This window comes from the organism of the source record quoted next, unplaced genomic scaffold, assembly GCF_019419815.1.
Source record: "Pyrus x bretschneideri cultivar Hongxiangsu unplaced genomic scaffold, Pyrus_bretschneideri_v1 Contig69, whole genome shotgun sequence".
Taxonomy (NCBI): Eukaryota; Viridiplantae; Streptophyta; class Magnoliopsida; order Rosales; family Rosaceae; genus Pyrus; species Pyrus x bretschneideri.
The window spans coordinates 516334-541986 of NW_025999808.1; the positions used below are offsets into that span (position 1 = coordinate 516334).

General features: G+C 41.0%; 1 long non-coding RNA gene across 18 annotated transcripts; it reads left to right on the forward strand.

Annotated features, from left to right (window-relative positions):
- Positions 1-730: 730 nt before the first annotated feature.
- LOC125472301 lies at positions 731-24565 on the forward strand. 18 transcript variants are annotated; one of them, XR_007254207.1, is made up of 10 exons: positions 731-901; positions 17953-18197; positions 18265-18375; positions 18967-19033; positions 19831-19899; positions 20286-20338; positions 20715-20771; positions 21028-23284; positions 23711-23795; positions 24039-24565. It is a non-coding gene; the product is annotated as an uncharacterized LOC125472301 (long non-coding RNA). The 18 variants fall into 18 exon arrangements; XR_007254219.1 differs by lacking the exon at positions 731-901 and having other exon boundaries at positions 17920-18197; positions 21028-22118; positions 22305-23284; XR_007254220.1 differs by lacking the exon at positions 731-901 and having other exon boundaries at positions 17920-18197; positions 21028-21113; positions 22109-23284.
- The last annotated feature ends 1088 nt before the right edge of the window (positions 24566-25653 follow it).

Below are 25653 nucleotides of genomic sequence, written 5' to 3' on the forward strand. Positions count from 1 at the left end.
AGGCAAATTTGTGTATTCTTTGTGCATCTTTGTTGTTGTGTAATTAGGGATTAGATTTGTTCTTCAATTGGGGCTTATTTGCATATGTGGTTAAATTTTATGGCCCTTTTTTTGTTAGTGTTGATCGCGTATCGGTTGACCCAAACGATGAATTGGTGAGGTAAATAATGGTTCTGGCAATGACGACTTCTATTAACTTATAGAGCCTAATTGGACCATCATGTGGTTTGCTTGGGCTTCTTTGTCCACTTGGCCTACTAACAACTTTTTCTTTTAAGTTTATCTCAGATAACATTTTCTTCTATCAATGAAGATTATGTTTGACAAAAAAGAAAAAAAAAGTAAAGGTTCTCTTTGGACTACTGAAATATTAATTTCCCTAATATAGGTTTATTAATTTGCCGATTCAATTTAATTATGTGCCATTGATAGGTTTTGTTTGAGCTTTCATTTTTACTTCCTTTCGTTTTGTAATTTTTACAAGGATTTTACCTATCTGTAGATGTTTCTAGTTACAAGTTATTATATGTGGATCAGTTGCGGGAAAGAGGTAACAAACGAGGTATTTTGTAGAGCTTTTTTTTGTTTTTTTTGTCAAACGATAGATTTTGTTAGATTAGAGGTTAGATTAGTTATCGACAGAGTTTAAACTCATGCCGTTATACAAGGGCTCAACACCTTTCCACTATTGTGGTAAATGACCACTTGCATTTTGTAGAGCTTGGTTTGTTAGCTTGACATGGTGAAACGTTATGTTTTCAATTAAGTATTTGACACTTCTTGTCAGTTATCAATAAATGAATTGAGGTTAATTTAAATCGTCTTTGTTTTGAGTTTGGATATAATTATAGGTAGGTTATGTGAAATGAGCAAGGACATGATTCGGGAATAGAGGCATTTGGTAATCAAATTGGATTTCATTCTAATTTGTGTAAATTAGTAAACATCTTATATTATTCAATACTATCCGTACTCAAATTCTTGAAAATTTAATTGTACAATTTCAACAGAAATACGTGTAAACACGAAAAATTCCTGAAACAAGAAACAAGAATACGTGTACAAAATATATTTTTGTATTAATGATTTTTGGGGTTACAATCTCTTTGTAATTTGATCCTCTGATTCTATCTTCGTAGGGTGTAGGTTTGTGGATGAGCTGTTGATCCAAAGGGCCGTCGGGGCTTGATCTAGGGATGAACAGTTGATGAATGGATCTTCAAGGGGCGTTGGGCTTGATCTTGAAGAATGGGTGTATAGGTTTGTTGAGATTGTTGATCCAAATGGCCGTTGGGGCTTGATCTTAGGATGAACGGATGATGAATGATGAACACTTTCTTCAAGGGGCCGTCGGGGCTTGATCTTGAGTCGGTGGAAGTTCTTCAAGGGCCGTTGGGGCTTGATCTTGAATGAGGATTTGACGAAGAACGAAGAGTGCTTTCTTGATCCTTCGGGATTTTCTTGAGAGCTTTAGAGTTTCAAGGCTTCAAGGTTTTGGTGTAGGTTTGTAAATTCCCCCTTTTCTCTTGATGGAAAAGGCTATTTATAGGCCAAGAGAGTGAATCACCACCATCCATTTTTTTGGTGAAGTGAGTGGAGTTGGTAGGTGAAATGAATGTGTGATGTAAGTGAAATGAATAAAGGTTGTAATTTTAATACATTGGTTAACATTTATTTCACTGAAATTTCGGTGTCTACAAATGCCCCCACTTCAAGGCGCGTCGTATACATGTGTTTGTCACGTGTAGAAGATGCGTTTTGAAGTCCCTTAATGTAGATGTCAACCCAAGGACCGTCGAGGCTTGATCTTGAATTGGGCTGGAAATTTATTCAAGGGCCGTCGGGGCTTGAACTTGAATTCGACTGGAAGATTTTCTGGTTTCCTCCAATCGTTGATTTTCCACAGGCTTAATCTTGAACTGGGCTGGAGGGTTTTTTTTTTTTGTCTCCTCCGAAGGTCTGAACTCTTCTTATCTGGAGTTGAATTTGATTCAAGGGTGGTGAACACTTGATTTTGAATCGGACTTGTGATTTCTTCAAGGGTCATCGAGGCTTGATCTTGCGTGAAAATAGGACCATGAGCGGTTTCAGGATTCAGACACATGGCAGGCAAGCACGAGGTGGAGGTGATGACCTGTTTCTTTGTTCAATCTTTCCAATTCATATTGAAGAGGGTTAGGGGATGAATCAGCATGTGCAGTTGTTGCGTTTGCTGACGATCCACAAGATTGATGTTTCATTGTCACTCGTCCTAGCTGTTCTCCAGGCGAATGTGGTATCTTCTCTGGAAGTGTATCAACCGTTGAAGATGACTACTCGAGAGCAACGCTAAGTAAGCAACCAGGTAATAGATTCCAGGCAGTCGGTTCCAGATCGGAAGACTAATTCTAAGTGCCGGTTGATTGCTCTCTTTCTCTTTGCCCTGTGGGTAAGAACAAGGACAAAGGAAAGGACATGGAGAAAGCATGATATGAGATACTTTTGCTTTTGAAGAAGTATTGACGATTTAACGGTGTCACGCGGCGAGGCTTTGCTCTTTGGCGACAGCGCCAGCGGAGGGTTGTTGAGGCTTCTCGAGCTCTTTGATTAGAACAATGATGTCGAGCTTGGATTTGACTTAAACTCCTCTGTCTGGATGGTTCTGCAGGGGAAGGCGTCGCGCTCCAGCAATTTGTTCCAGCTCCTTGTACCACATTCTTCTCCGCTTGTTTCTTTTACATAGTCAAGGTGGTGCGCAACCCTTTGCCTTTAAATGGTCTTTCAGAGCATCACTTCTCAGCGATTCATCCATGCTTGGCAGCTTTAGTGTAAAGAGCCGACATTCCGTCACCTGTCCTGAAGTATGTGCTAAGGGAATTCGAGACTCACCGATAGTTGAAGACGAGCACTCGAGAGCAACGCTAGGTAAGCAACCAGGCAAAGGTTCTGGGCAATCAGTTCCAGATCGGAAGTTTGATTTGGGGTTCTGACTGATTGCTTTCTTTCTCCTTGTCTTGCAAGCAAAAGCAAGGGCAAAGGAAAAGACAGGGAAAAAGCATGATATGAGATACCTTTGCTTTCGCCCTTGATGATATGAGATACTTTTGCTTTTGAAGAAGCAGCGGATGAATCAGCACATATATTTGTTGCGCTTGTCTCCACATGCTTCGATCTACCGTTTCCTCCTGCCTCATCTGTACTCCAGGCATCTGGTATCTTCTTTGGGGGTACATCAACAGTTGAAGATGAATACTTAAGAGCAGTGCTGGATAAGCAATCAGGGAAGGGGTTCCAGGCAGTCGGTTCCAAACGGGAAGCTTGATTCCAAGTGCCGACTGATCTCTCTCTCTCTCTTTGTCTTTCAGGGAAGAACAAGAACAAAGGAAAGGACGAGGGGAAGGCATGCTATGAGATACTCTTGCTTTCGACCCTAATGATATGGGATACATTTTCTCTCGAAGACTTGGTTGAATAGTTGTTCTCAAGGGAAGAAGAAAACTGAGCATATTGAGAGGTTTGGTTGCAGCTACATTCTCAGCCGAGAAGAAGAGTCATGCGTTTTTGGATGTATGCTTTGCCATGAATGTTGACATATATAGGAATTTTAATGGCAAGTAGTAGTGCAGGTGCGGCTTTGTCACCCACGCTTGTCGGCAAAAGCGTGGTAGTTGGGATAATGACCTCCACGCGTTTTCAACTTTGTCAGAGATCTTTGACAAAGTTGCACGCGTTATAGAAAAGCTGAGATTGCATCTGAAGAGCGTTGACGAACTTTACGCAGGAAAATCCGGCTTTTAAGATTTGAAGAGTGGTGTCTCTTCGATTTTTTTTTTTTTTTTTTTTTTGAATTGGTGGTTGTGTTGCTTCTCCCTTTATAGAGGTATCGATCACATCCAACATGCACACTTTGAAGATTGCCTGCTCGTGAAAATCGTCTCCGGTGTATTTTTTTTTTTTTTTTTTTTTTTAAGATTTTACTTCATCCCACCGTTTTCCCTTAAACATCTTTGAAAATGGCTAACCCATTTGACATTTGCTTAGATTTGAGTCTCAGCGATGATACGGGTGCGCCGCGTCAGGGTAATATATGGTGCTCGTCTTTTTTATCTTCTAATGGCCCTCTTACAGGTGAAGACTCCGTGATGAAGGATGCAACAACGGCTACGGTAGTAGCTAGGAACCTCCTCACTCCTAGAGATAATAGGCTACTTTCAAGACGGTCCGATGAGTTGGCCGTTCAAGAGTCCCTAGCTCTCAGTGTTCAGTGTGCGGGCTCTGTGTCCAACATGGGCCAACGCCTACTTGCTCGAACCCGTCAAGTTGAATCATTGACGGCAGAGGTGGAAAATCTTAGACAAGAGATCAAACAGCTTAAGCGCGAGAATAGTGATTTGCACATGCTTGCAAATAATTATTCGACGAGCATGAAGAGAAAGCTTGATCAGCTGCAGGAATCTGAAGGTCGAATTCAAAGTGACCGTCAAAGGTTTGTGGCTTTTTTTCGGAGGCACCTTTTGCCTTCGTCATCTAGCGTTCAACCAAGTATTGAGACCTCAAATGATCTATCTTCAATGTCTCCCGCTCCTGGAGTTTTGCCAAGTAGTGGGGTTTCACGTGAGCAACCTTTGTGAAAGCTCCATCTTTTTCTTCTTTTTTTTTTTTTTTTTTTTTTTTTTTTTTTTTTTTTTTGTACGCATTTGTAATTTCTCGGAGATCAATGGATAGGCTTTATTTTGTTCAGTGTATTGTGCTAAATACAGATAAAACATATATATCACCAAGATGTGTTATTTCTTTTATTTATTTATTTATTTATTTATTTATTTTTTAATCACACTTTTGCAAGTGGTGCCGTGCACCATCCTTCCCTTTTTTTTTTTTTTTTCCAATCACACTTTTGCAAGTGGTGTTGTGCACCATCCTTCCCTTATTTTCTTCTTTGCAATAATTCTGTCGCCACCACCTCTTTTCCTTTTCCTTCTTGACTTGCTAATAGTAGCTTGCAATTTCTTTTTGTATGCGTGTACATTGTTCTGATGATGAGTATGACAGACTGGCACCGCTGGGTTCCTGGCTGCACTGCATGCGAACCATTTTTTTTTATTTTTTTATTTGCAGTCATCTTATTACATTCTTCACTGCATGCGCATTTCTGTTTGCACAGTCATCTCATTACATTCCTCACTGCATGCGGATTGCTATTTGCACAGTCACTGCAACATTATTTGCACAGTCGTTGCACTTCATTCGCTTCTCTGGGTTCATGTGCACATATATATATATATATATGTATTTATATGGGATCGAATCGTCACCGCACAAACATTGCACAGCCACTGCATTGCCTACCTTCTTGCATCCCGACTGCCCTGCCCTGCAATCCTGCGCTGCTGGTAACCGCACGCACTGCTTCCTTGCTACACTGCGTTCTCCACGTCTGCTGCCCGTTGAACTGGGTGCTAGACCAAAAAGGGTGGTTGCGAGCGTAGGTTTGAACTGCCAAGGCGAGTTGCTTTCCACTTCTTCAACCTTTGCAGCTCTCTGTGCTATTTGTGGGAGTTCAGTTGTTGTGGATGGGAAGGAGAGGAAGCAGTCACTTAGCAACTTTCTTTGCACAACCTTTGCTCTGTAAGGTTTAATCCTTTTAAGCTGAAGACGATTTTGATATGTACATATGTGTGTGTGTGTATATATATATATATATATATATTGATTTTGACATGCACTTTCCGACATGCACTTTTATATATACATATATATATATATATATATATTGATTTTGAAATGCATTTTCTGACATGCATTTATATATATATATATATATATATATATATATATATATATATATTGATTTTGACATGCACTTTCTGACATGCACTTATATATATATATATATATATATATATATATATATATATATACATATACATGCACGGACGTTGGATGTCCCGTGTGTGTGTGCACCTTTTATATATATATATATATATATAGGTGATTGTCTCATAGCTTGTCCCGTCACTTCATGTTTGTGCATATAAAATATGTAATGTGTGTACCCCACTGATGGATTTCCTTGTTGTGATGATACGATTTTTTTTTTTTTTTTTTTTTTTTTTGGGGAGGCAGAGCATGATGCTAGGACCCTCATGAAGTTTCCAAAGGTGTGGTAGCTGGTGGCAGAGTGGGCAGGATTGCGGGTGCACATATGCTTTTTTGCTGCCTAGTGTTTGTGCAAGAGACTGCAACGGGGTTCCGCTGTGTAGTGCCTTTTGATCACAGTTTTCCCTCGGTGGTGCGCTGCCGTGTGGTGTTGTGCAAGAGACTACAGCGGGGCTTCGCTGTGTAATGCCTTTTGGTCACGGTTTTCCCTTGGTGGTGGCGTCGCCATGCAGTGGAAGAAGATGCTTGCGTAATCGTTGCGGGGTTGCGTAGTGCGATTGCGTGACATTTTGGTTTTCTTTGCCACTGTAGCATGTCTTGAAGGAGCGTTCTGTGGCTGCCCTTTTTGCTGTGCTGCTCAAGTTTTGTGGCTGATTTTGTTTTGTTGCGATCATGGTATTTTTCAAGTGTTTTAAGAGCAACACCATCACCATTCTTGCGAAGGAAAGTGATCTGCAAGATAGGGGAACAACGCTGAAGATTTACGCCCCACTGACTGGCCTTAAGGCGCTTGCTTTTCCTACAAAAGACAACTCCATGCATATTAAGTCGTGGTCTTCTGAAGTATCTTAGGAGGTGGCAGACTTTGTTCGATCAAATACGGAGAAGAAGGCGTGCACACTGAGGATTCTTATCTTGAACCCTTCGCACCACGCTCGTGACAATCATCCAGCTTCGTTTAAGCTTCTTGGTGATCACATCCGCAGTGAAGCTATGGCTTGGAATGATGCCTTGTCGACTATCGGAGAAGCCGTTTTTGCTGAGTCTTATTGGGAGTGGCTTAAAGATGTCTTGGGCCGATCTAAACATGTGCTTACTAGCGTGGGCCTTTGCCATGCCGTGTACGCATCTTTGTTCAGTTATGATCTCCATCATTCCGTCATTCATGCGTTCTTCGAGCATTGGTGTTCATCGGCTAACACGCTTCATACAGCTCAAGGAGAGATGTCAATTTCACTTTGGGATCTCCATAAGATAGGGGGCTTGCCAATCCAAGGTAAGTTTTATAACGAGGTCGTTCCTAGTGCGGAGGAACTTTCTCTCTGCAATAGCCGAGGATTGCCTGCGAGTTGTCGCTGTTTATTTTGGGTATATCACAAGTTTTCCCAAGATGCTCGAGGTAAATCAAGCGTGAAGATTTCTTCATGGATCCGCTTCTGGTATTGGGAGGACATAAGGTACAAGAAGTCCTTGAAGAAAAGAGGTTGCAACAAAACCACTAAGCCAAAGGGAGACCCATATCCGTCTGGTGTTATTGGTTCAGCTAGGCGCCGTTCCCCTGCCGAGTTGAGAGCGTTTGAGGACCTTGGCATAGCATCAGAGCATGTGGAAGAATCTTACCTAGCTGCTTTCTTAGCTTGTTGGCTTTGTAAGTTTGTTTTTCCAACCGGCGACGTCAACTTTGTTCGTCCCGGGGTTTTCAAAGTTGCTAGCAAGATGGCTGCAGGTGAATCTTTCAGTCTTGCTATCCCGGTCTTGGCCAACATTTATAACGGCTTGAGTGTTGTTTCGAACTCGGCGAAAACTGAAGATCGTGCTGCGGTTCTTCCCTACCACTATGTGTATGGTTGGTTGGGTGAGTACTTCGACACTCATTTTTTTTCTTAAACTCTAGACAAGTCGGGGCCTTTGATGACGAAGTATTCTGGCGTGCTTTCTTCGAAGAGCCTCAATGATTCCCAGGCGCAAGCACTGTTTAGAAGCTGCGAAGGCTTGAAGATGGACCATCTGGCGAGAGTTGGCTCAGTGCGGCGAGGCATCATGGATGATTGTATCTTCGCTTCTCGGACTTATCTTACCTTATAAGTCTTCGCTCGAGGTATGTTTCTTTGCGGCAAGAAGATCGATGCATTGTTCAGCCGTATAGTCCCCACCGTTTCAGCAGGCAATTTGGTTTTGTCCAAAATGTGCCAGGCAAGCTGAAGGAAAAAAACCAATTAGACTCTTTGCAAGCTGTGTATATGCATTGGGAGTCTTGTACCCGTGCATGTACAAATGCTTCTATCACCCTGCCGCCCAAAGACGAGTTCAAGAGTAGTCCAGTGACCCGTGCTTATGTAAGTTGGTGGTCAAAGGTACATTATGAGAACTTGGGGATAGCAAGTGGTACCAATTCTTCTCATTCACGCCTTAATGTATCGAGGGGGGGTTGTTCTGTGGTTCCTACACAACTGATATCTTTCGATTGCGCGAGTGCTGCTACTTTGCAAGATAGACCAGTGGTTTTAGTCCCTCAATGCCCACGCTTGTCTTCTCAACATCTGGATGTATCTGAAGAGGCCGGTGATGAAGTTGATTCGCACGAAGATGGACTTGTTTTGCGGCGGCGTCAACAAGTATTAAACAAGCGACGACTTGAAGGCGCTCAGGTCGATAGCGATGTCAATTTTCGTCATAAGAAGAAATAAGTGTTTAGGCTCCCTCAACTCGATGGCAGTGTGTCGTTTGAGAAAGATGTATACATTTTCTTCTCTCTTATGACTTCTTCTGCTTTCATTGTTCTAGCTTTTGTTTCTAACAGATTTCTTTGTTCTCTTTAGGTTGGGCTTTCTTGTTCTTTTGACTTGGCGACCACAGGTATTTATTCTTAAACGGAGATGCTATTTGGAGGCGACCTACCTACAGGCGGGGAGATAGGGGATCCACCTGGTACAGAGCTTGTCCCAAATCCGTCAAGTTTCCCAAGTTTGCCGTGTGTAGGTGGAGGTATGCAAGATCCCGTCATGCGTTCTATACCTTTACCAGCTAACTCTGAGATCTCTCTAAGAGGGCCAAACCTTAGTGGTACTGAGCAGCTTATTCATCGCATCAATCTTCGTGCGGCAATGGATATCAAGAGCCATATTGAGGAGAGGATTTCAAAATGCCCGCTGGAGGACCTTGCGTTGCTTAAAGAGGATTTATCGAAGCTTATTTCTGCAATTGCCAATCTTAACGTTGATTCTTCATCCTTGAAGATCAAGATCGCCGAACTTATGGCCGCTTCAACTGAGTATTCTTCCTTGCGTGCTATTTCCTCGAAGAAGTCGAGTCCAGATGTTAGAGCTCACCAGCTTGCAGCAATAGACTTGTCACTAACCCAAGTCCGGTCTTCTCAGCAAGCTGCTTTGGGAGATTATCAAGCCACAGAAACTTCTTTAGCTTCCGTCCAAGTACGTCTAGATACGTTGATACGAGAGCAAGAATAGTTGGGCATCGAAGCATCACGACTTGAAAGTGTTCTCGGGGAGCGGGGAGCTACACTTTCTCAATGCCAAGAGGAGATTTCATGCCTAGAACAAGAGAAAGACATGGCTATGGAGTTGCCCATCTTGTCTCTCACCGAGGTAGAGACTTTGAAGACTTTGGAAGGCTTGCTTGAAGATCGCCTCCGCAGTTTTAGGGACATAGTTTTCGAGTAGTGTCTTCTGTCTTCTATTTTGTAATCGGACTTTTTCCTTCAAAGAAATAAAGTGTTTGCATTCTTGAATTTGCTTTTTATTCTCCAAAGTGTTTGTGTTTTTGTTGATGATGTGACTGTACTTGAAGTTTTGAAGTTTCAAGTTGCCTACGTACTCTTGGTTGAGGAGGGATCAAGTCATGACGTAGTTCAAATGAGTGATGGTTTTTTTTTTTTTTTTTTTTATTGGATTTTAATGGTGATTTTGGTGATGATTTTGCCGTACACAATTTATGCTCTTGCGGGCCAGGAGTGTGGCGCGTTTGCTTTAAGGGTAGTAGCGCTTCAAAAATTTGCCGTTGATGGGGCCGATCTTCAAGCCGTCTTCTGCCATAATTAAGTAGGCGTCGTTGGTGTAGACCTCTTGTATTACGTAGGGTCCATCCCACTTTGATATGAACTTACTTTTTGTTTTATGAGTTGTGATGATAGGCCTACGCAATGCCAGCACGAGATCTCCGGCTTGGAAAGACCTAGGGCGGACTTTCTTGTTGAATGCCTTGGATAACCGTGCTTGGTAGCATTCCAAGTGTTGTTGAGCTTCGAGCCTTCTTTCATCCAGTGCTTCCAACTCTTGAAGGCGCAACTTTGCATTTTCTTCATCAGTCAAGCCTTTTTGTATAGCCATCATTAGTGAGGGGATTTGACTTTCGAGCGGTAGAACAGCTTCCACGCCATATACAAGAGAATAAGGCGTAGTTTGGGTGGGAGTCCTATGTGTAGTCCTATATGCCCAAAGTGCTTCACTTATTCTTTCATGCCAGTCTTTCTTTGTTCGGTCGATTACCTTTTTCAGGATGTTGCACAGTGTCTTATTGAATGCTTTTGCGAGGCCATTGGCCGGAGCATGATACATGGAAGACTTGTGCTGCTTGAATTTGTATTTGTCGCAAAGCTCGTCCACGAGTCGGTTGAAGAACTGTTTTCCGTTGTCAGTGATAATGTAGCGAGGCACACCATATCGGTGGATGATATGCTCCTTGATGAAACGAACGACAGTTTCTTTTTTGACTTCCCTTAAAGGTATGGCTTCAGCCCACTTGGAGAAGTAATATGTTGCAGCTAGGATGTAAGCTTCTCCTGCAGATGACTTTGGCATAATTGGTCCTACAACGTCCAATCCCCATTCGTCGAACGGCCATGAAGCAACTGTAGGGTGTAATGGTTCATGCGGTTTATGTATGAAGTTGGCGTGGAATTGGCAGGCTTGGCACATTTTGGCGTGTTCCATGCAATCCTTCACCATGCTCGGCCAGTAGTAACCCATTCTTTTAAGCTGGAAATGTAGCTTTGGTCCAGACTGATGCGCCCCACACACACCTGAATGTGCTTCATCCATGGCTTGATTAGCTTCTTCCTCGCCTAGGCATCTCAGGAGCACTCCTTCAAAAGAGTGTCGGTAGAGTGTTCCTTTGTAGTAAAGGAAGCGAGGTGCTCGTCGACGTATTTCGGAATGGTGTCTAAGATCATCTGGAAGCTTTCCATGCTCTAAGTAGTCGATCAGCGGTTGTCTCCACTCTTCAGCATCGACTGGAAGTACTGAGATGACATTTGTATCATCCAGTGACATTTCATTAACGAGCGGAATCACCCATCTTTGGCAAACTGGCATGTCTGTAGCTTCATCTTTTCCTAGTGTCATACTCGAGGCTAGATTGGCGAGAGCGTTTGCCATTTGATTTTCCTTTCTTGGCACATGTTCTAGTGTCACGGCCTCGAAATTTTGTAGCAGTTGAGTTGCTAGCCGAAAGTATGGGACGAGATCATCTTTCCTCACCTCATATTCAGTTAAGAGTTGATTAATTATGAGCTTGGATTCACCATATACCTCAAGAGCTGTGATTTCCATGTTGATCGCCATTTGAAGCCCGATGATCAATGCTTGGTACTCAGCAACATTGTTGGAGCATAGCTCACTCAGTTGGAAGGAGTAAGGTAGTATTTGCCTTTGTGGCGACATGAATACTACTCCTGCCCCCGCTCCATCTGCTCGTGCGGATCCGTCGAAGAACATCGCCCATGTCGGAAAGATGTCGATGTAGAACACCTCCTCGTCAAGCAAGTCGTCTGAGATTTTCCAATCAGCCGGGATTGGATGATCGGCAAGGAAGTCTGCTAGCGCTTGTCCCTTGACGGCTTTAGCTGGGACGTAGATGATCTCATATTGATTAAGAAGCAAAGCCCATTTAGCGAGTCGCCCTGTCAAGACTGGCTTAGACATGACGTATTTGACAGGGTCGCAACCAAGTGGATGGTGTAAGCATGCATGTAATGTATGAGCTTTTGAATGGCAAACACCAAAGCGAGGCACATCTTTTCTATTGGGGAATAGTTCAACTCAGCACCGGTGAGAGTTCGACTGAGGTAGTAAAGTGCTCCTTCTTTCTGGGATTCATTCTCTTGCGCCAAGAGTGCTCAGATTGAACTTTCCTGAGCAGCAATATACAATATGAGCGGTTTCCCGGGCACAGGTGCCCCCAGGACAGATGGACTTGACAAATATTTCTTTATGCTTTCAAAAGCATTATGGCATGCTTTGTCTCATACGAATGGAACATCTTTCTTCATAAGGCGACTAAACGGTTGACAACGCCCTGCAAGGTTGGAGATGAAGCGTCTGAAAAAGGCTAGCCGTCCTTGTAGACTTTTCAGCTCGTGCAGGTTTCTTGGCTCGGGCATGCTTTGAATGGCCTTGATCTTTGATTGGTCCACTTCAATACCACGGTGCTTGATGATGAAGCCGAGGAATTTTCCAGAGGTGACGCCAAACGCACACTTTAACGGGTTCATCTTGAGGTTGTATTTTCGCAGCCTTTCGAACACTATTCGCAGATCTTTCAAGTGGTATGATCTTTTCTTTGTCTTAACCACCACATCATCTACGTAACATTCTACGTTTTTGTGTAGCATGTCATTAAAGATTTTCTGCATTGCGCGTTGATACGTAGCTCCAACATTCTTTAGACCAAAAGGCATCACCTTGTAGCAATAGATACCTTTTGGAGTGCGAAAAGCTGTTAGTTCCTCATCTTCGAGGGCCATGCGAATTTGATTGTACCCAGAAGAGCCATCCATGAATGATAATGCCTCATGGCCAGTGGTTGCATCCACCATGATTTCAATGATTGGCAAGGGGAAGTCATCCTTCGGGCAAGCATCATTGAGGTCCCGAAAGTCTACGCAAACACGTATTTGTCCTGATTTTTTAAGGACAATTACGATGTTGGAGATCCACTTGGGGTATTGCACTTCTCGAATAAAGCCTGCTTCGATTAGCTTGTCGATCTCGACCTCGATTAGTGGGATAAGCTCGGATCGATAGCGTCTTTGAGTTTGCTTTATCGGTCGCGTTCCAGGTTTGACCGCAAAATGATGAACAGCGATGATAGGGTCCAGGCCGGGCATTTCTTTGTAGGTCCAAGCAAAGACATCTTTGTACTCTAACAATAGCTGATAATACTCTTCTATCTCATTCGTACTTAATAATGCACTTACGAAGATAGGCTTTGGTTCCTCGCTTGTACCTAAGTTGAGTTCCTTGAGATCATCAACCGTGGCTTGACCTCCATCTTCGAGCTGTGGTGGTGCAGCAGTGACATCTTCCTTGGGGATTTCGTCTTCTTTGCCTTCTTGAATCGTGATGTGGAAGACATCTTGGACCTCCTCTTCAGTGCTATCTTCTCGAGCTTGTTGGCATGAGGATTGTCCGGTGTGGATGATAGTACGCCTTCTTACTTTTAATGGTCCATTTGTGTTAACTTCTAAGATTGATTGGCGCTTCATCCTTGAAGGAATCAAGCTTCGAACGTCGCCTTTTTCTGCTAACCAATCGAACTTTTCTTCCTTTGGTGTTGTCTTCCTCTTTCTAGAAGGCTTTTCATTATCTTCAAATCTTTCCGAAGTTGATCGTCGCAAAGGAGAGATAGCTGTGTTGCTTTGTTTCTTAGGCTTTAACAACTTTTCAAAGACAGAGCTTTGGAATGTTGGCGCGTTAAGCCTCTTGAAGACAGAGGTTCGGTCTTGACCACCAATACGATTAAGCACTGAAATTCTGGGGCTTGAACGGCTTATCCTATCAAAGGCCGACGTCCGAGAAGCGGATTTAGGTTCTTCTTGGTCTTGTTCAATGCTCACGCTGACGTATTGAGCGCTAGTATTTTTCGCTTTGTTTGAAATCATCACAGGTGCATTTGGTGTGAAGCCAAGTCTGGCTTTGTTGTTGTCCACTCCGTAACCATGCTCCTTAAACTTATTTTGAGTTTTGGTGAGGTTACGTTCTTTGTCATTGACAGTGTTTGAAACCTTCTTTCCAGCCGTAGAAGAGGAAGTGAAGTCGTACCCGGCCTTCAACATGAGTTTGTAGGCGTTTGGGTCGAAACCTTCCTCGGTCCTTTTGGTTGGAAGAAAGCTTGATTCCACCTCCTCTGGTAGAGTTTTTATGAAGCCTTGTGGTAGTCTTGCGACCTTAGCACTCCCTAGCTGTGTCAGAGGCAAAACTGCATTCGTCTTAAGCAACTTCACATTATCTTTGTGCCACCGTGTGTCGGCTTTTCTTGTTCCAGTTTCGAATGGAGATTGACCATTCTTTCTTCTTGACATCGGGATATACCGGAATATGGGCGTGTTCGGTCCTTTTGAAGGCATCCTACTCCTTTTGGTTGTCGCAGGTTTAGCAAACTCGTCCTCGTCTTTGCTTAACGATGGCACAGCTTGCTCTTTTTACTTTTTAGGCATGGCTTGCCACTCCTGCTTTTTAAGTGTTGCTTTGCCCGTGGATTTGATCTCTTCCGGAAGAGCTTCGAGTACCATGTCTTCGTCCATGTAGAACTTGGCGTCTGCAAAGTGTGATTCGGCTTTAGTGAATGGCTTGGTGTCACCTTGGATCACCTTCACTCCTTCTCGGTAAAATTTTAGGCATTGGTGAAGGGTGGACGGTACTACCCCATTTGCGTGGATCCAAGGTCTTCCTAGGAGCAAGCTGTAGGAAGTTCTTGCATCAATCACGTGGAATATCGTGCTTGATTTGAGCTCACCAATGGTCATCTCTACTCGGATCATGCTCATCGCCCTTTGTCCTCCTTGGTTAAAACCCTGGATCAGCAGACGGCTCAGGGATAGTTCATTCACCTTGATGCCAATTATGGTCATTGTTGATTTTGGCATGATGTTTATGGCCGACCCACCATCCACAAGCATGCGGTTGACTTTGTGTTCCCTTACGTACCCCGAGATGAAGAAAGGACGGTTGTGTGGCTTTGATCCCAGCAGTAGGTCTTCGTCAGTGAAGTTAATTGCGTCATGGGTGGCACAACATGTGGCACATTCATGTGGCTGAAGCTTCGAGCCTTCGTCGTTACTTTCTTGCACTTCGTGGTCGCCAGGACTTGCCAAGACTGCTGCTAGTGCTCTTCGCATCCTTTTTGGCAATTGTAGCACTTCCTCGATGCTAAAGTGTGTTGGCAGACCTTCTTCAGGTGCGAGGGTCTTTTCTACCTCAGTGACGACAACTTTGCCTTTTGAGGGCTCTTCTATTTCTACTTTAACCATGTGATAAGCGACGGTAGTGCACTGTTGGAAAAAGTCATTCGGGAAGTACTCGTGCAAGGAAACGGGAACGCGTGGCTCCTGCTCCATAGGTTCCCCAGCATATGTTGTCTTATCATCATTTCTTTTAGGCTTCCCATTGTTGCGGCCGTGGTGATTTCTTCTTTGTTCTACCTTTGGCTGTATGACTCGTGGTCTTGGCTTCCTTGTCTTTTTGTAGGTTACCAATATCCATCCTTCTTCATCATCGGTATGCGCATCTTGGTCGCTTTCCCCCAGTGATGGTTGTGTAGGAGGTGCCGTGCAGCTTGAGCATTCACGGGAATGGTCAGGTGTCTCTTGGAGAGGCATGGGATCGAACGATCCAAACGCAATTGTAGTGGTATACGTTGTGGCCATGTCCTCAAGGTCGAGCTCAATTTGCCCTTGTTGTGCTAGCTTCATGATGAGTTCTTTAAGAACGAAGCACTTGCCAACAGGATGGCTCACAATACGATGGTACTTGCAGTACCTAGGATCGTTTATGCGATTCATTTCTTCAGGACGCTTGCATTCGGGTAGCTCAATCACCTTTTTTTCCAGCAAGTCATCTAACATGGCAGCCATGTCAGAGTCAGGAAAAAGGTACGTTTTCTGTTCCAACTCTCTCAAGGTGCTCTTGTATCTGTCTTGGGTGAGAGAAGGCTCACCTGTCTTTATCTCCTTCGCTTTCTTCTTGGAGGAGATCTTGATGGGCGCTGAGGAGGTCTTGATGAGGGTAGTGTTGACGGTGAAAGCTTCCTTAGCGGGCTTCTTCCCGGTATTGTCTACATTTGGGGCGAATACTTTATCCTTCTTGAAGTTAGTAATCGGCTCATTTTTCCTGTGATTAGCGATACTCAGCTCCATGTCGTGGGAACAAGTTGCTAGCTCTTCGAATGTTCTTGGTTTTATGCCTTGGAGGATGTAATGTAACCCCCAGTGCATGCCTTGAACGCACATCTCAATGGCAGAGGTTTCAAAAAGTCGATCTTTGCAATCCAGACTTAACGAACGCCATCTATTGATGTAGTCGACGACAGGTTCATCTTTCTACTGTTTCGTACTGGTCAGCTCTAGCATGCTTACAGTACGGCGAGTGCTGTAGAAGAGGTTGAGGAATTCCCTTTCTAGCTGATCCCAACTGTTGATAGACTCGGGTTCGAGGTCGGTGTACCAGTCAAAAGCATTACTTTTCAGCGAACGCACAAATTGTTTGATGAGGTAGTCCCCCTCTGTCCCAGCATTGTTGCAAGTTTCAATGAAATGGGCGACGTGTTGCTTCGGGTTGCCTTTTCCATCGAACTGCATGAATTTTGGGGGCTGATAACCCCTTGGCATCTTCAAAGCATCAATCTTCTTGGAATAAGGCTTTGAGTACAGTACGGAGTCATGTGAGCTTCCTTCGTACTGTGTCTTGATAGTGCTTGCAATCATCTCCTGTAGCTGCTGGATAGAGAGAGATCCCATGAACGCCGTTGCTTGGTCTAGCTTCAGCTTCTCTTCGACTTTCTCCGCTGGAGGCTTCTCTTCTTCGTCGACTTCTTTCTTTAATAGGCCAACATTTGGGTCGACTTTCACGTCGGGCCGCGCATCTAGTTAGTTGACAAGTGCGGCAATCTGCAAGTCCTTCTCTTCCACAGTTCGTGTGAGTTTTGCGATTGCTTCATTCATCTGAGCTAGTTGCTCATCGATTGAAGTTGCTCCAGTGGTCATGACTTGCATGGTTGTACTGCCGCTCGAATCAGCGTCGGAGAGTAGGGACTCTGAGTATTTGCTCGGGCTCTCCCCTCTTGACACCCTTAGCGAGGCTAGGGTGATCACAGGCTCGTGCCTCAGGTGCTCTTGTTCTTTTGACAGAGTTAATGCAGGGGCGGAAACCGCGACAAAAAGAGCTCTTGCCTTACTTCGGGTTGTGATGCCCGAAATATCACCACTTGCGGCGATGATGTTCTTGTTCTTCGCTTTGATTGCGGGAACAGCTTGATCTTTTCTTGATGCCATTTGCGTTTTTCGATGATTTGAGGATAGAGATAAGAGGTAGAGATATCCCACCGGGCGTGCCAAATTTGTAAACACGAAAAATTCCTGAAACAAGAAACAAGAATACGTGTACAAAATATATTTTTGTATTAATGATTTTTGGGGTTACAATCTCTTTGTAATTTGATCCTCTGATTCTATCTTCGTATGGTGTAGGTTTGTGGATGAGTTGTTGATCCAAAGGACCGTCGGGGCTTGATCTAGGGATGAACAGTTGATGAATGGATCTTCAAGGGGCGTTGGGCTTGATCTTGAAGAATGGGTGTATAGGTTTGTTGAGATTGTTGATCCAAAGGGCCGTTGGGGCTTGATCTTAGGATGAACGGATGATGAATGATGAACACCTTCTTCAAGGGGCCGTCGGGGCTTGATCTTGAGTCGGTGGAAGTTCTTCAAGGACCGTTGGGGCTTGATATTGAAGGAGGATTTGACGAAGAACGAAGAGTCCTTTCTTGATCCTTCGGGATTTTCTTGAGAGCTTTAGAGTTTCAAGGCTTCAAGGTTTTGGTGTAGGTTTGTAAATTCCCCATTTTCTCTTGATGGAGAAAGCTATTTATAGGCCAAGAGAGTGAATCACCACCATCCATTTTTTTGGTGAAGTGAGTGGAGTTGGTAGGTGAAGTAAATATGTAATGTAGGTGAAATGAATGTGTGATGTAAGTGAAATGAATAAAAGTTGTAATTTTAATACATTGGTTAACTTTTATTTCACTAAAATTTCGGTGTCTACGATACGACTCTAATTCCATTTCATTTCAACTCCGCCTCAGTTCAATTCATTCTCAATTCTTCTCATTCCGTCTGTTTAAAGCTGGGGTTTTGGGTGTTTTCTCTGGCCTGGTAAGATTGGTTTTCAAGATTTCTGGGGTTGTGATAAGGCCTGAATATTTAGCGGTTTTTTCGTTTGTTTCTGTGTGATTTGCACTGATTGTGGTCAAATCAATTTCCGATTTTGTTTTCCGTTTGAGCACCGGTGGTTTTTGCATCTCTGGGAAGTTAATTTTCTGCAACTGAGGTATGTTTTTTGACTACTGTGTTTTGGTTAATTTTGGATGAATTGTAAGCCTTTGGTTTTGGGTTAGCTCTGATCATATGATAGGGTTTTCCTGGCTAAGAGGATATTCTGCGGTTTGGTTCCTCGCTTGGTCAGTCGCAGATTTACCGACGGTTCCGGCGATCCTGTTATTTTTTGGGTAAGTTTTTTGTTTTTTTGTTGTTTCCCCGTTTGACAACCCCTTGGTCAATGTTAGATTAAAATATGTTTGTAATTTTTTCGAACAGATGAGAGGGGTGATTGGAATTTGGGAAAATATGGTCTCAAGTTAAAATTTGTATATGGTTTCAGCGCTGTGTGCATTGTCAATGTGAAATTAGTGAGCCATAAATAATTTGTTGGAAATAATAAGTGTCTGATGAATTTTAAGGCGTTGAAGCTATCTTGCTACTGACAGGTGTTAGGTTAGCACAAAAAATTACAGGATTTTAGTTTTTGGTTTTCCCTTGCTGAACCACATGATCAATTGGATTGGATTAATGTGTGTGGTACAGTATTTTTAAGCCCAAGAAATATTAAAGTATTAACATTCTTATAAGGATTTTTTTTTTGTATGTTTTCTCACTTTTCTTAGTTTATGATTCAATTTTATACTCCATTCATGTATTTCATCAACTTATCAATTAGGTTCTTCTTTTGTCATTTTAAGAATCAGGTTGTTCTTCTTTTGTGATTTCAGTAATTGGGTCTTTAGTGACTGCACAGATTCATGGTTTTTTCACTATTTCAGAAGCAGTTCATTGAGTTGGATGTAATTTTGTTGAACTTGAAAATCATTTGATCTTCAGGGCGACCAAGTAAGTTTGTGGAGGTCCATTTTTTTTTTATTCTTATACAAGGTGACAATATTTGTTATTTGAGTCAGATAATTTTTGGAATGGATTTGAAACAAAGATGAGAGAATATGCAAATTAGTCTGTTATATAGGAGGAAATGAGTCTATTCTGCCATTTGGATGACAGTAGTTTTTAGTTTTAAGATCATTGAGAGTGATGAGATTTCAATGATATTTGTTTGTAGGAAACTGATTTTAAACAAAATAGTTAGCTTTTTTAAAGCTCATGCAGGTTTTATGAATACCAAACCTTAGGGATATCGTGTTGTTTTAGCCTCTTATCCAGATTTACGACTGCACTTTCCTGCGGTGTTTAGAGAGGTTTTTCATGCTATCCGATGTTGTATAGTTAGGTTTTTACGTTTGATTATTTAGTTTAATGACTGTTTGGACCATTACAAGTATTCTTTCTTTGGGTGTTTTTTGTTCTGATAATTAAATTCATATAAATTTGTTGGCCTTTTGGTTTATCAGTTATGTTATGTTTGGCTGAGCTTAAACATAAAATGTGTTCCGTTGAGAGGCTATTCATTAAACAAAAAATTATTGCTGCCTTTTGCACGTTGTTTAAATTTGAGATGCAAGTGTCTCTCCTCTTAGGTTATGACATGGTCTTGGATTGTACATGCTTTGTGAAAAAAGTTTTCATCTTTTTTTTGTCGTTGTGGTTTTTTCAGTTATACCCTGCTTTGAATGGGAAAAAAAAAGTATTTTGCATTCACTATTATGTGTGTTTAATATGTATATTCACTTTTTCAGTTATACGTACTGGAAACAATACTGGTTACAAAGTTTTCATACCAAGGATTACTCTTGCAGCAACAGAGAGTAAGTGGCCTTTTGTTTTTAAAAGACGTCGATTCTCAATTAGACCATGTTTTGCAATGACTATTAACAAAAGTCAAGCTTTGAAACAAGTTGGTTTATGTCTTCTTGAACCAGTCTTTACCCATGGTCAATTGTATGTTGCATTATTTAGAGTGACATCAAGAGAAGATCTCAAAATTTTGATAACTGATGGAGAAATTAATGCCAACAATTATACTGCAAATATAGTATTTAAAGATGTTCTTCAAAATTTACAATCAAATTGTTAATTTAATTTGCCTATATTATATATATTTAGTACAATTTCGGCAATCATAAAACAATGTTTGCTTTCAGTCTCAAAAGCATTGTTAACTGTTATGCTTATCTATGTTCTGGACGTGCAGAATAAATGATGCAATCAGATCAAACGTAACATATACAACAACATTAAACTTAGGTTAGTTTTAATACAGCTATCTTTTTTACTCACCCGTGTTATAAATTCTTTTGTTTTACCCTGACTTTATGATGTCTTAGAATATTTGATCTCTGCATAGAATTACTGTTTATAATGCTTCCACTGACCATTTCGTCATCTTCAACTTCTAGAAAAATTACAGCTGTCAATATGAATTATACCAAAAGTGCATTCCCATATCCTTTTTGGCTTTTTCATATTTTATTCTTTGTAATTTCCATTATGTAATAACTATAACGAACTTCCTATGAAATTTTGAATACTTATATTCCTCAATTTACACCACAACTTAGCACCTACGAAAATTAGGCATTTTCATAATTAAAGTTTTAACATATACTCATTTACTCTGCAGGTTCATATTCCTCAATTTATCTTAATGCATTGGAAAAATTGCACCTCCACAGCCAAGGTAAATATTGCTAAAGCTACTAATACTCCACACATGCCAAATATAAACAACCACACATATACGTTTCTTTCCTTTTGATAAAAATATGTCTCCAGCCATTTCTAGCATCTGTGTTTAATCTATAAAATATGCATATACGAATACTATGTTTGCTAAAAAAACATATTAATATTGATCTCTTTTTTTGTACAAATTAGGTCATCATTCTGTTGAAATATACCAATTTCTTTCTGTTTCCTTTCTTTCATCTTGCCAGCACCCATGGTGTTCATCACTCACTCAGCTACGCGGTTCATTGTCTCCTTTGTTTCTCATACAAGAACATTCCTGTAACAATTAATGGTATGTTAAAAATATTTTAATTTATTCCCTTTTCCATAAATGCTTTCTGCTTAAATTAAATTTTTACTAATCTTTCTCTTCAGTGGAACTGATTGTTACACATATATATATATCCACAGTATTTGCTTTTTATTTGCTTTTAATACATCATTAATTACTTGCCTACACATAAATGGATTCAGTTGGACATCCAAAAGTGTTATCAAAGATGTTGTAAACAAAAATGTATCCACTCCATGACCCTTGGTTGAACAAAAAAAACACATCACCAATAAAAGCAATTGTTTAATTTATCTATACAACATTCTTATTATTGGTTAGATAGATTAAACAATTCTCCACTTCATTTTGTGTTCTTTTGTTCAATCAAAGGATAGCCATAAAATATACCTATGGTTAAAGAGTCTAGATTCATACTTTAGGATATCCATCTTATATCCCTCAATGAATAGGTAAGAAACTTATTGTGTATTTATAGCAAGTGAAAAGAAGAAACTATTTGTTTATGTATTGGTAACAGTCAGTTCCTCTGAAGAGGAAAGACGGACATGATCATAATGCCAAGCAAAATTAAAGTTCAAACATCACCCCAAATTATATCTTTGTATGCCATAAATATACAAAATAAGGCATATCGGATCCATCCCTCAACGTCCTTTGTTACCATTTTTACAATGAAAAAAGACATAATTCACCCTATTTTTCCATTAGTAATTTCTAATTTCCCTTCTGTTTCTTATTTTCAAACTCATTCCCCAGCCTGATCAACATCTTTACCTATTTTTCCATTGGTAATTTGTATTTTTAATTATTTTCCATTCTTGCCTGAGTTTTTCTCACAACTTATAGTGTACAACTTGCTTTCTTCATTCTCTACACTATGGATTCGTGTCATTTAATTAGGATACCGTATGATTACACATTTTGCTATAGTTTTTCAAATGTCTTACAATGGTTTTGCATTACTGCTGATATCCTGCATCTCCACCTTGCAGAAACTACAAGGTATGCTTCCACTCCTCATGATCTGTAAATTACTATATTTGTCATTCAAATAATCTTAACAAACATTATGTAACCCATGTTTACCTAAGAAATCCAAAATTACAAAAAAACAGAAAACAGCTATATAAAGAAATGAACATACACGAACCAACTCATGCACAGTTTATGTTACTGCATTTGTTTCAGCATTTTGGTGTTTGTTCATTTGATTGAAATGCTGTTCCATCCTTGCACAAATTACAAGGTATGCTCCAATCAATGCTTTGATAAATTCCATTCAAATTGATACCAGTTATCACTGCATTTGAACATGTTCTGTTTGACACGCGCAGCGTCGTGCGGGCACCATTTCTAGTGTGTGTGTGTGTGTGTGTCTATATATATATATATATATATGAGGGAAGGGATTCCCATTTTTTTATAAAAATGAGGATTAGTTGCGGGGTTCACACTATATCGAACTTTAATGATCCGAACCTTTTTTTTTTTCAAGTTGCACTTCATAAATCATCCTTGCAAAATATTAGCCAAATCGGAAATGTTTAAGACATCTAACTGAGTTTAAAGAAATTAACGAATACTTTGTTATATAAGAAACAATGAAATTTGATCATAAGGATGATCTACGAATCGAGACTTACAAAATAGACGGTTCAGATCGTTGAAGTTCGATTTGGAGTGAGCCTCACACGTAATCCTCGTGTTTTGAAAAAAAATGAGGATCCCTTTGCATAAAGGGCTGTATATATATATAGGTTCAAGCTAAATCACTCATGGGCAACCAAAACTACTTGATTTCCAACATTTCTGCCACTAAAAAGTCCCACAAGAACTGCAGGAGCACTCTCAAGGCCTTAAGCTATGTCTTCCAGATACACTATTTTCCCTTCTCTGATGTAGGGGATCACCATGTCCAGAAACTTGGGGTAGAGGTGGAAATAATCAGACATGACGAAGCCTTTGATGCGAATCTGATTGTAGATGATAAAGACGAGGTTGCTGTAGTCTTGCTGCTGTTTGAGATTTTAATACGAGATCAATCCGCATACCGCAATTCGGCCATGACATCTCATGTTAATGAGCACAGCATCCAGCATTTTTCCTCCAACGTTCTCAAAGTGAATGTCAATGCCTTCAGGGAAGTACCTTTTCAAAGCTGCCTCCAGGTCAGGCTCTTCCTTATAATTGAAAGCCTCATCAAATCCAAGCTTGTTCTTTAGTAGATCGACCTACAGCCATGAAGGCAAATTGTGGACTTTATGATACACACACACACACACACACACACAAATACAGTTATTGCGTATAAGATGTCCCTTTTTTTTCTTAAGGAATGGACTCGTCGAGAAAACCTATTATCTTTCCAATTTTCTTCAGCTTTAGAGTGTAGAATCACCTTTCAAAGTGTAGAACTTAAACTTTATGGGTTCTTATCTCGGATTAGTTGATGGCTTCGATTATGCATTTTAAGTAGTATCAAAGTTGAATAAACTTTATCATAAAGTGAGACTTTCTCGAAAGGTCCATCCTTTATAAAAGAACGAACATCCTACAAAAAGAATCTCAATTGCTTTAACTTGTTTTTCATACAGTAATATTTGACACTAAGTGGAAGGAGGATATGTACTTTATGGAGAGGGATTGGCAATGCCACACAATGGTCCAACCGCTTACTAGGTATCAAACTCAGCACAAATATTATACATCTCGCCATCTATTTGAATCGAACATGAGACGTTTCACTTACAAATGAAGATGAATGCTACTAGACTGTGGTACTAGTTGGTTTTAGTCGCTTGAACTTTGTTTGCTTAAACTTGCACTTAATGAGGGTTCTCCTTAATCGTTAATTTTATTCCTAAATGATCATAAAGCTAATAACTCACCTTCTCTTTACTTCCAACACTTCCAACAACATAGCATCCCATTAGCTTTGCAAACTGCCCAACAAGCTGACCAACTGCACCAGCTGCGGCAGAAACGAAGACATAATCTCCTTTCTTCGGCGAACAGATTTCATGAAAACCAATGAAGGCAGTTATACCCGGCATGCCTAAATGATTCAAAGAAATAAAGGATTAAATAGTGATTGTACAAAGTATGAACATGTATAACTCATAGTTTTGATGAAGAACTGGCACATACCAAGAAGTCCAGTACAGTAGGCAAGGGGAACATCAGTGTGGTGGATTTTAAAGAGCTGTTCTGGCTCTGTGAAGATGCTGTACTCTTCCCATCCTGTTGTCCCCCAAACCAAGTCACCTTCCTTGAACTCCGGGTGCCCCGACTCCAAAATTTTAGCCACACCAAACCCATTTAATGGCTGAAGAAATGCATCAACAAGTATTTATTTTCAGATTTTTCATGTAGTGAATTCAGTTGTAACATGCTTAAGCCAGATGATTGAATCTCAACCCTCTAAAATGAGAAAGCATAGTGATTTCATACTCCGTATTCTCCTTCCCCTATATTATTCTTTGATTTATTCAATCCAAACGCTAAAAAAGAGAGATGAGTGCAAAGGATAAAGGAGAGTGAGAAAATATTTTTCTGATAAAAAATACTTGAATATGGTCATTCGTGCTACGTGAGTCTTTAAACAGGAAAATAAATTTTGATGTCTAGAGAGTCATCTGCCCAAGATAGACAAGGGTGATTCCTTGCATTCAAGTCCTACATAGGCCTATTTTGGTGCCCCTGAATGCAGGGGATCCCCTTATGCGTGTCTTAGGCAGGACGTGGAACATGGAACAGGTAGTTCTTGATCACCACTGCCTTGTAGTCCTACAATATGTAGCATTTAATTTACGGATAATACTAGGGTGACCAAAATTTTAAACCAAATTATATGATTGTTGATGATTGGATTAGTATGTTGATTAAAGTGCTTATTTTTTAATTGCTAACACGTCATTTGGTTTACTTAGCATTATCCTTAATTTACGTATCAAAGTTTGCTTGATTTTGTTTGTCAAAGTGTTTGAGGAGTTGTATGGTGGCACGTATATGGTTGGATATATCTCCTTCCATTCCATTTCTGCTCAAGAAAGCTACGGTTATGTCATCATCTTAAGGAATCATAGACGGAACTAATACTATAGCTGCCAAGAAAAGTCCATGCTCCTAATCTTTAAGAGCATTCCACCACACGAATACACTGACATTGCCACATGGGGTCCCTTGTCATTCAAGCAACATAACCAACACAAAGTGTTGTTCACAAGACCAACTTACATGACATAAGTACACCGCCACTATAGTGTTTGGTGTCAATCATACAATGTCTCGCGGAAATATACTTGCACGTAGCATTGCCCACATAACCCAAAACATCACGGTAACGATGTTGGTTAATACAAGATGCCACAGTTACTGTATACTCGTTCCATGGAAGTCTTTCTCGTCATTCACTCTCCGAAAAATCATCATCAAACTCCTTTTACGTCAATATAGTGAATGAAAGTTAAACATTGTGCATATACTAGTTGAGTATTTGTAGGAGTTTCGTCATCTGGGAAAAACAGTAACATTCACA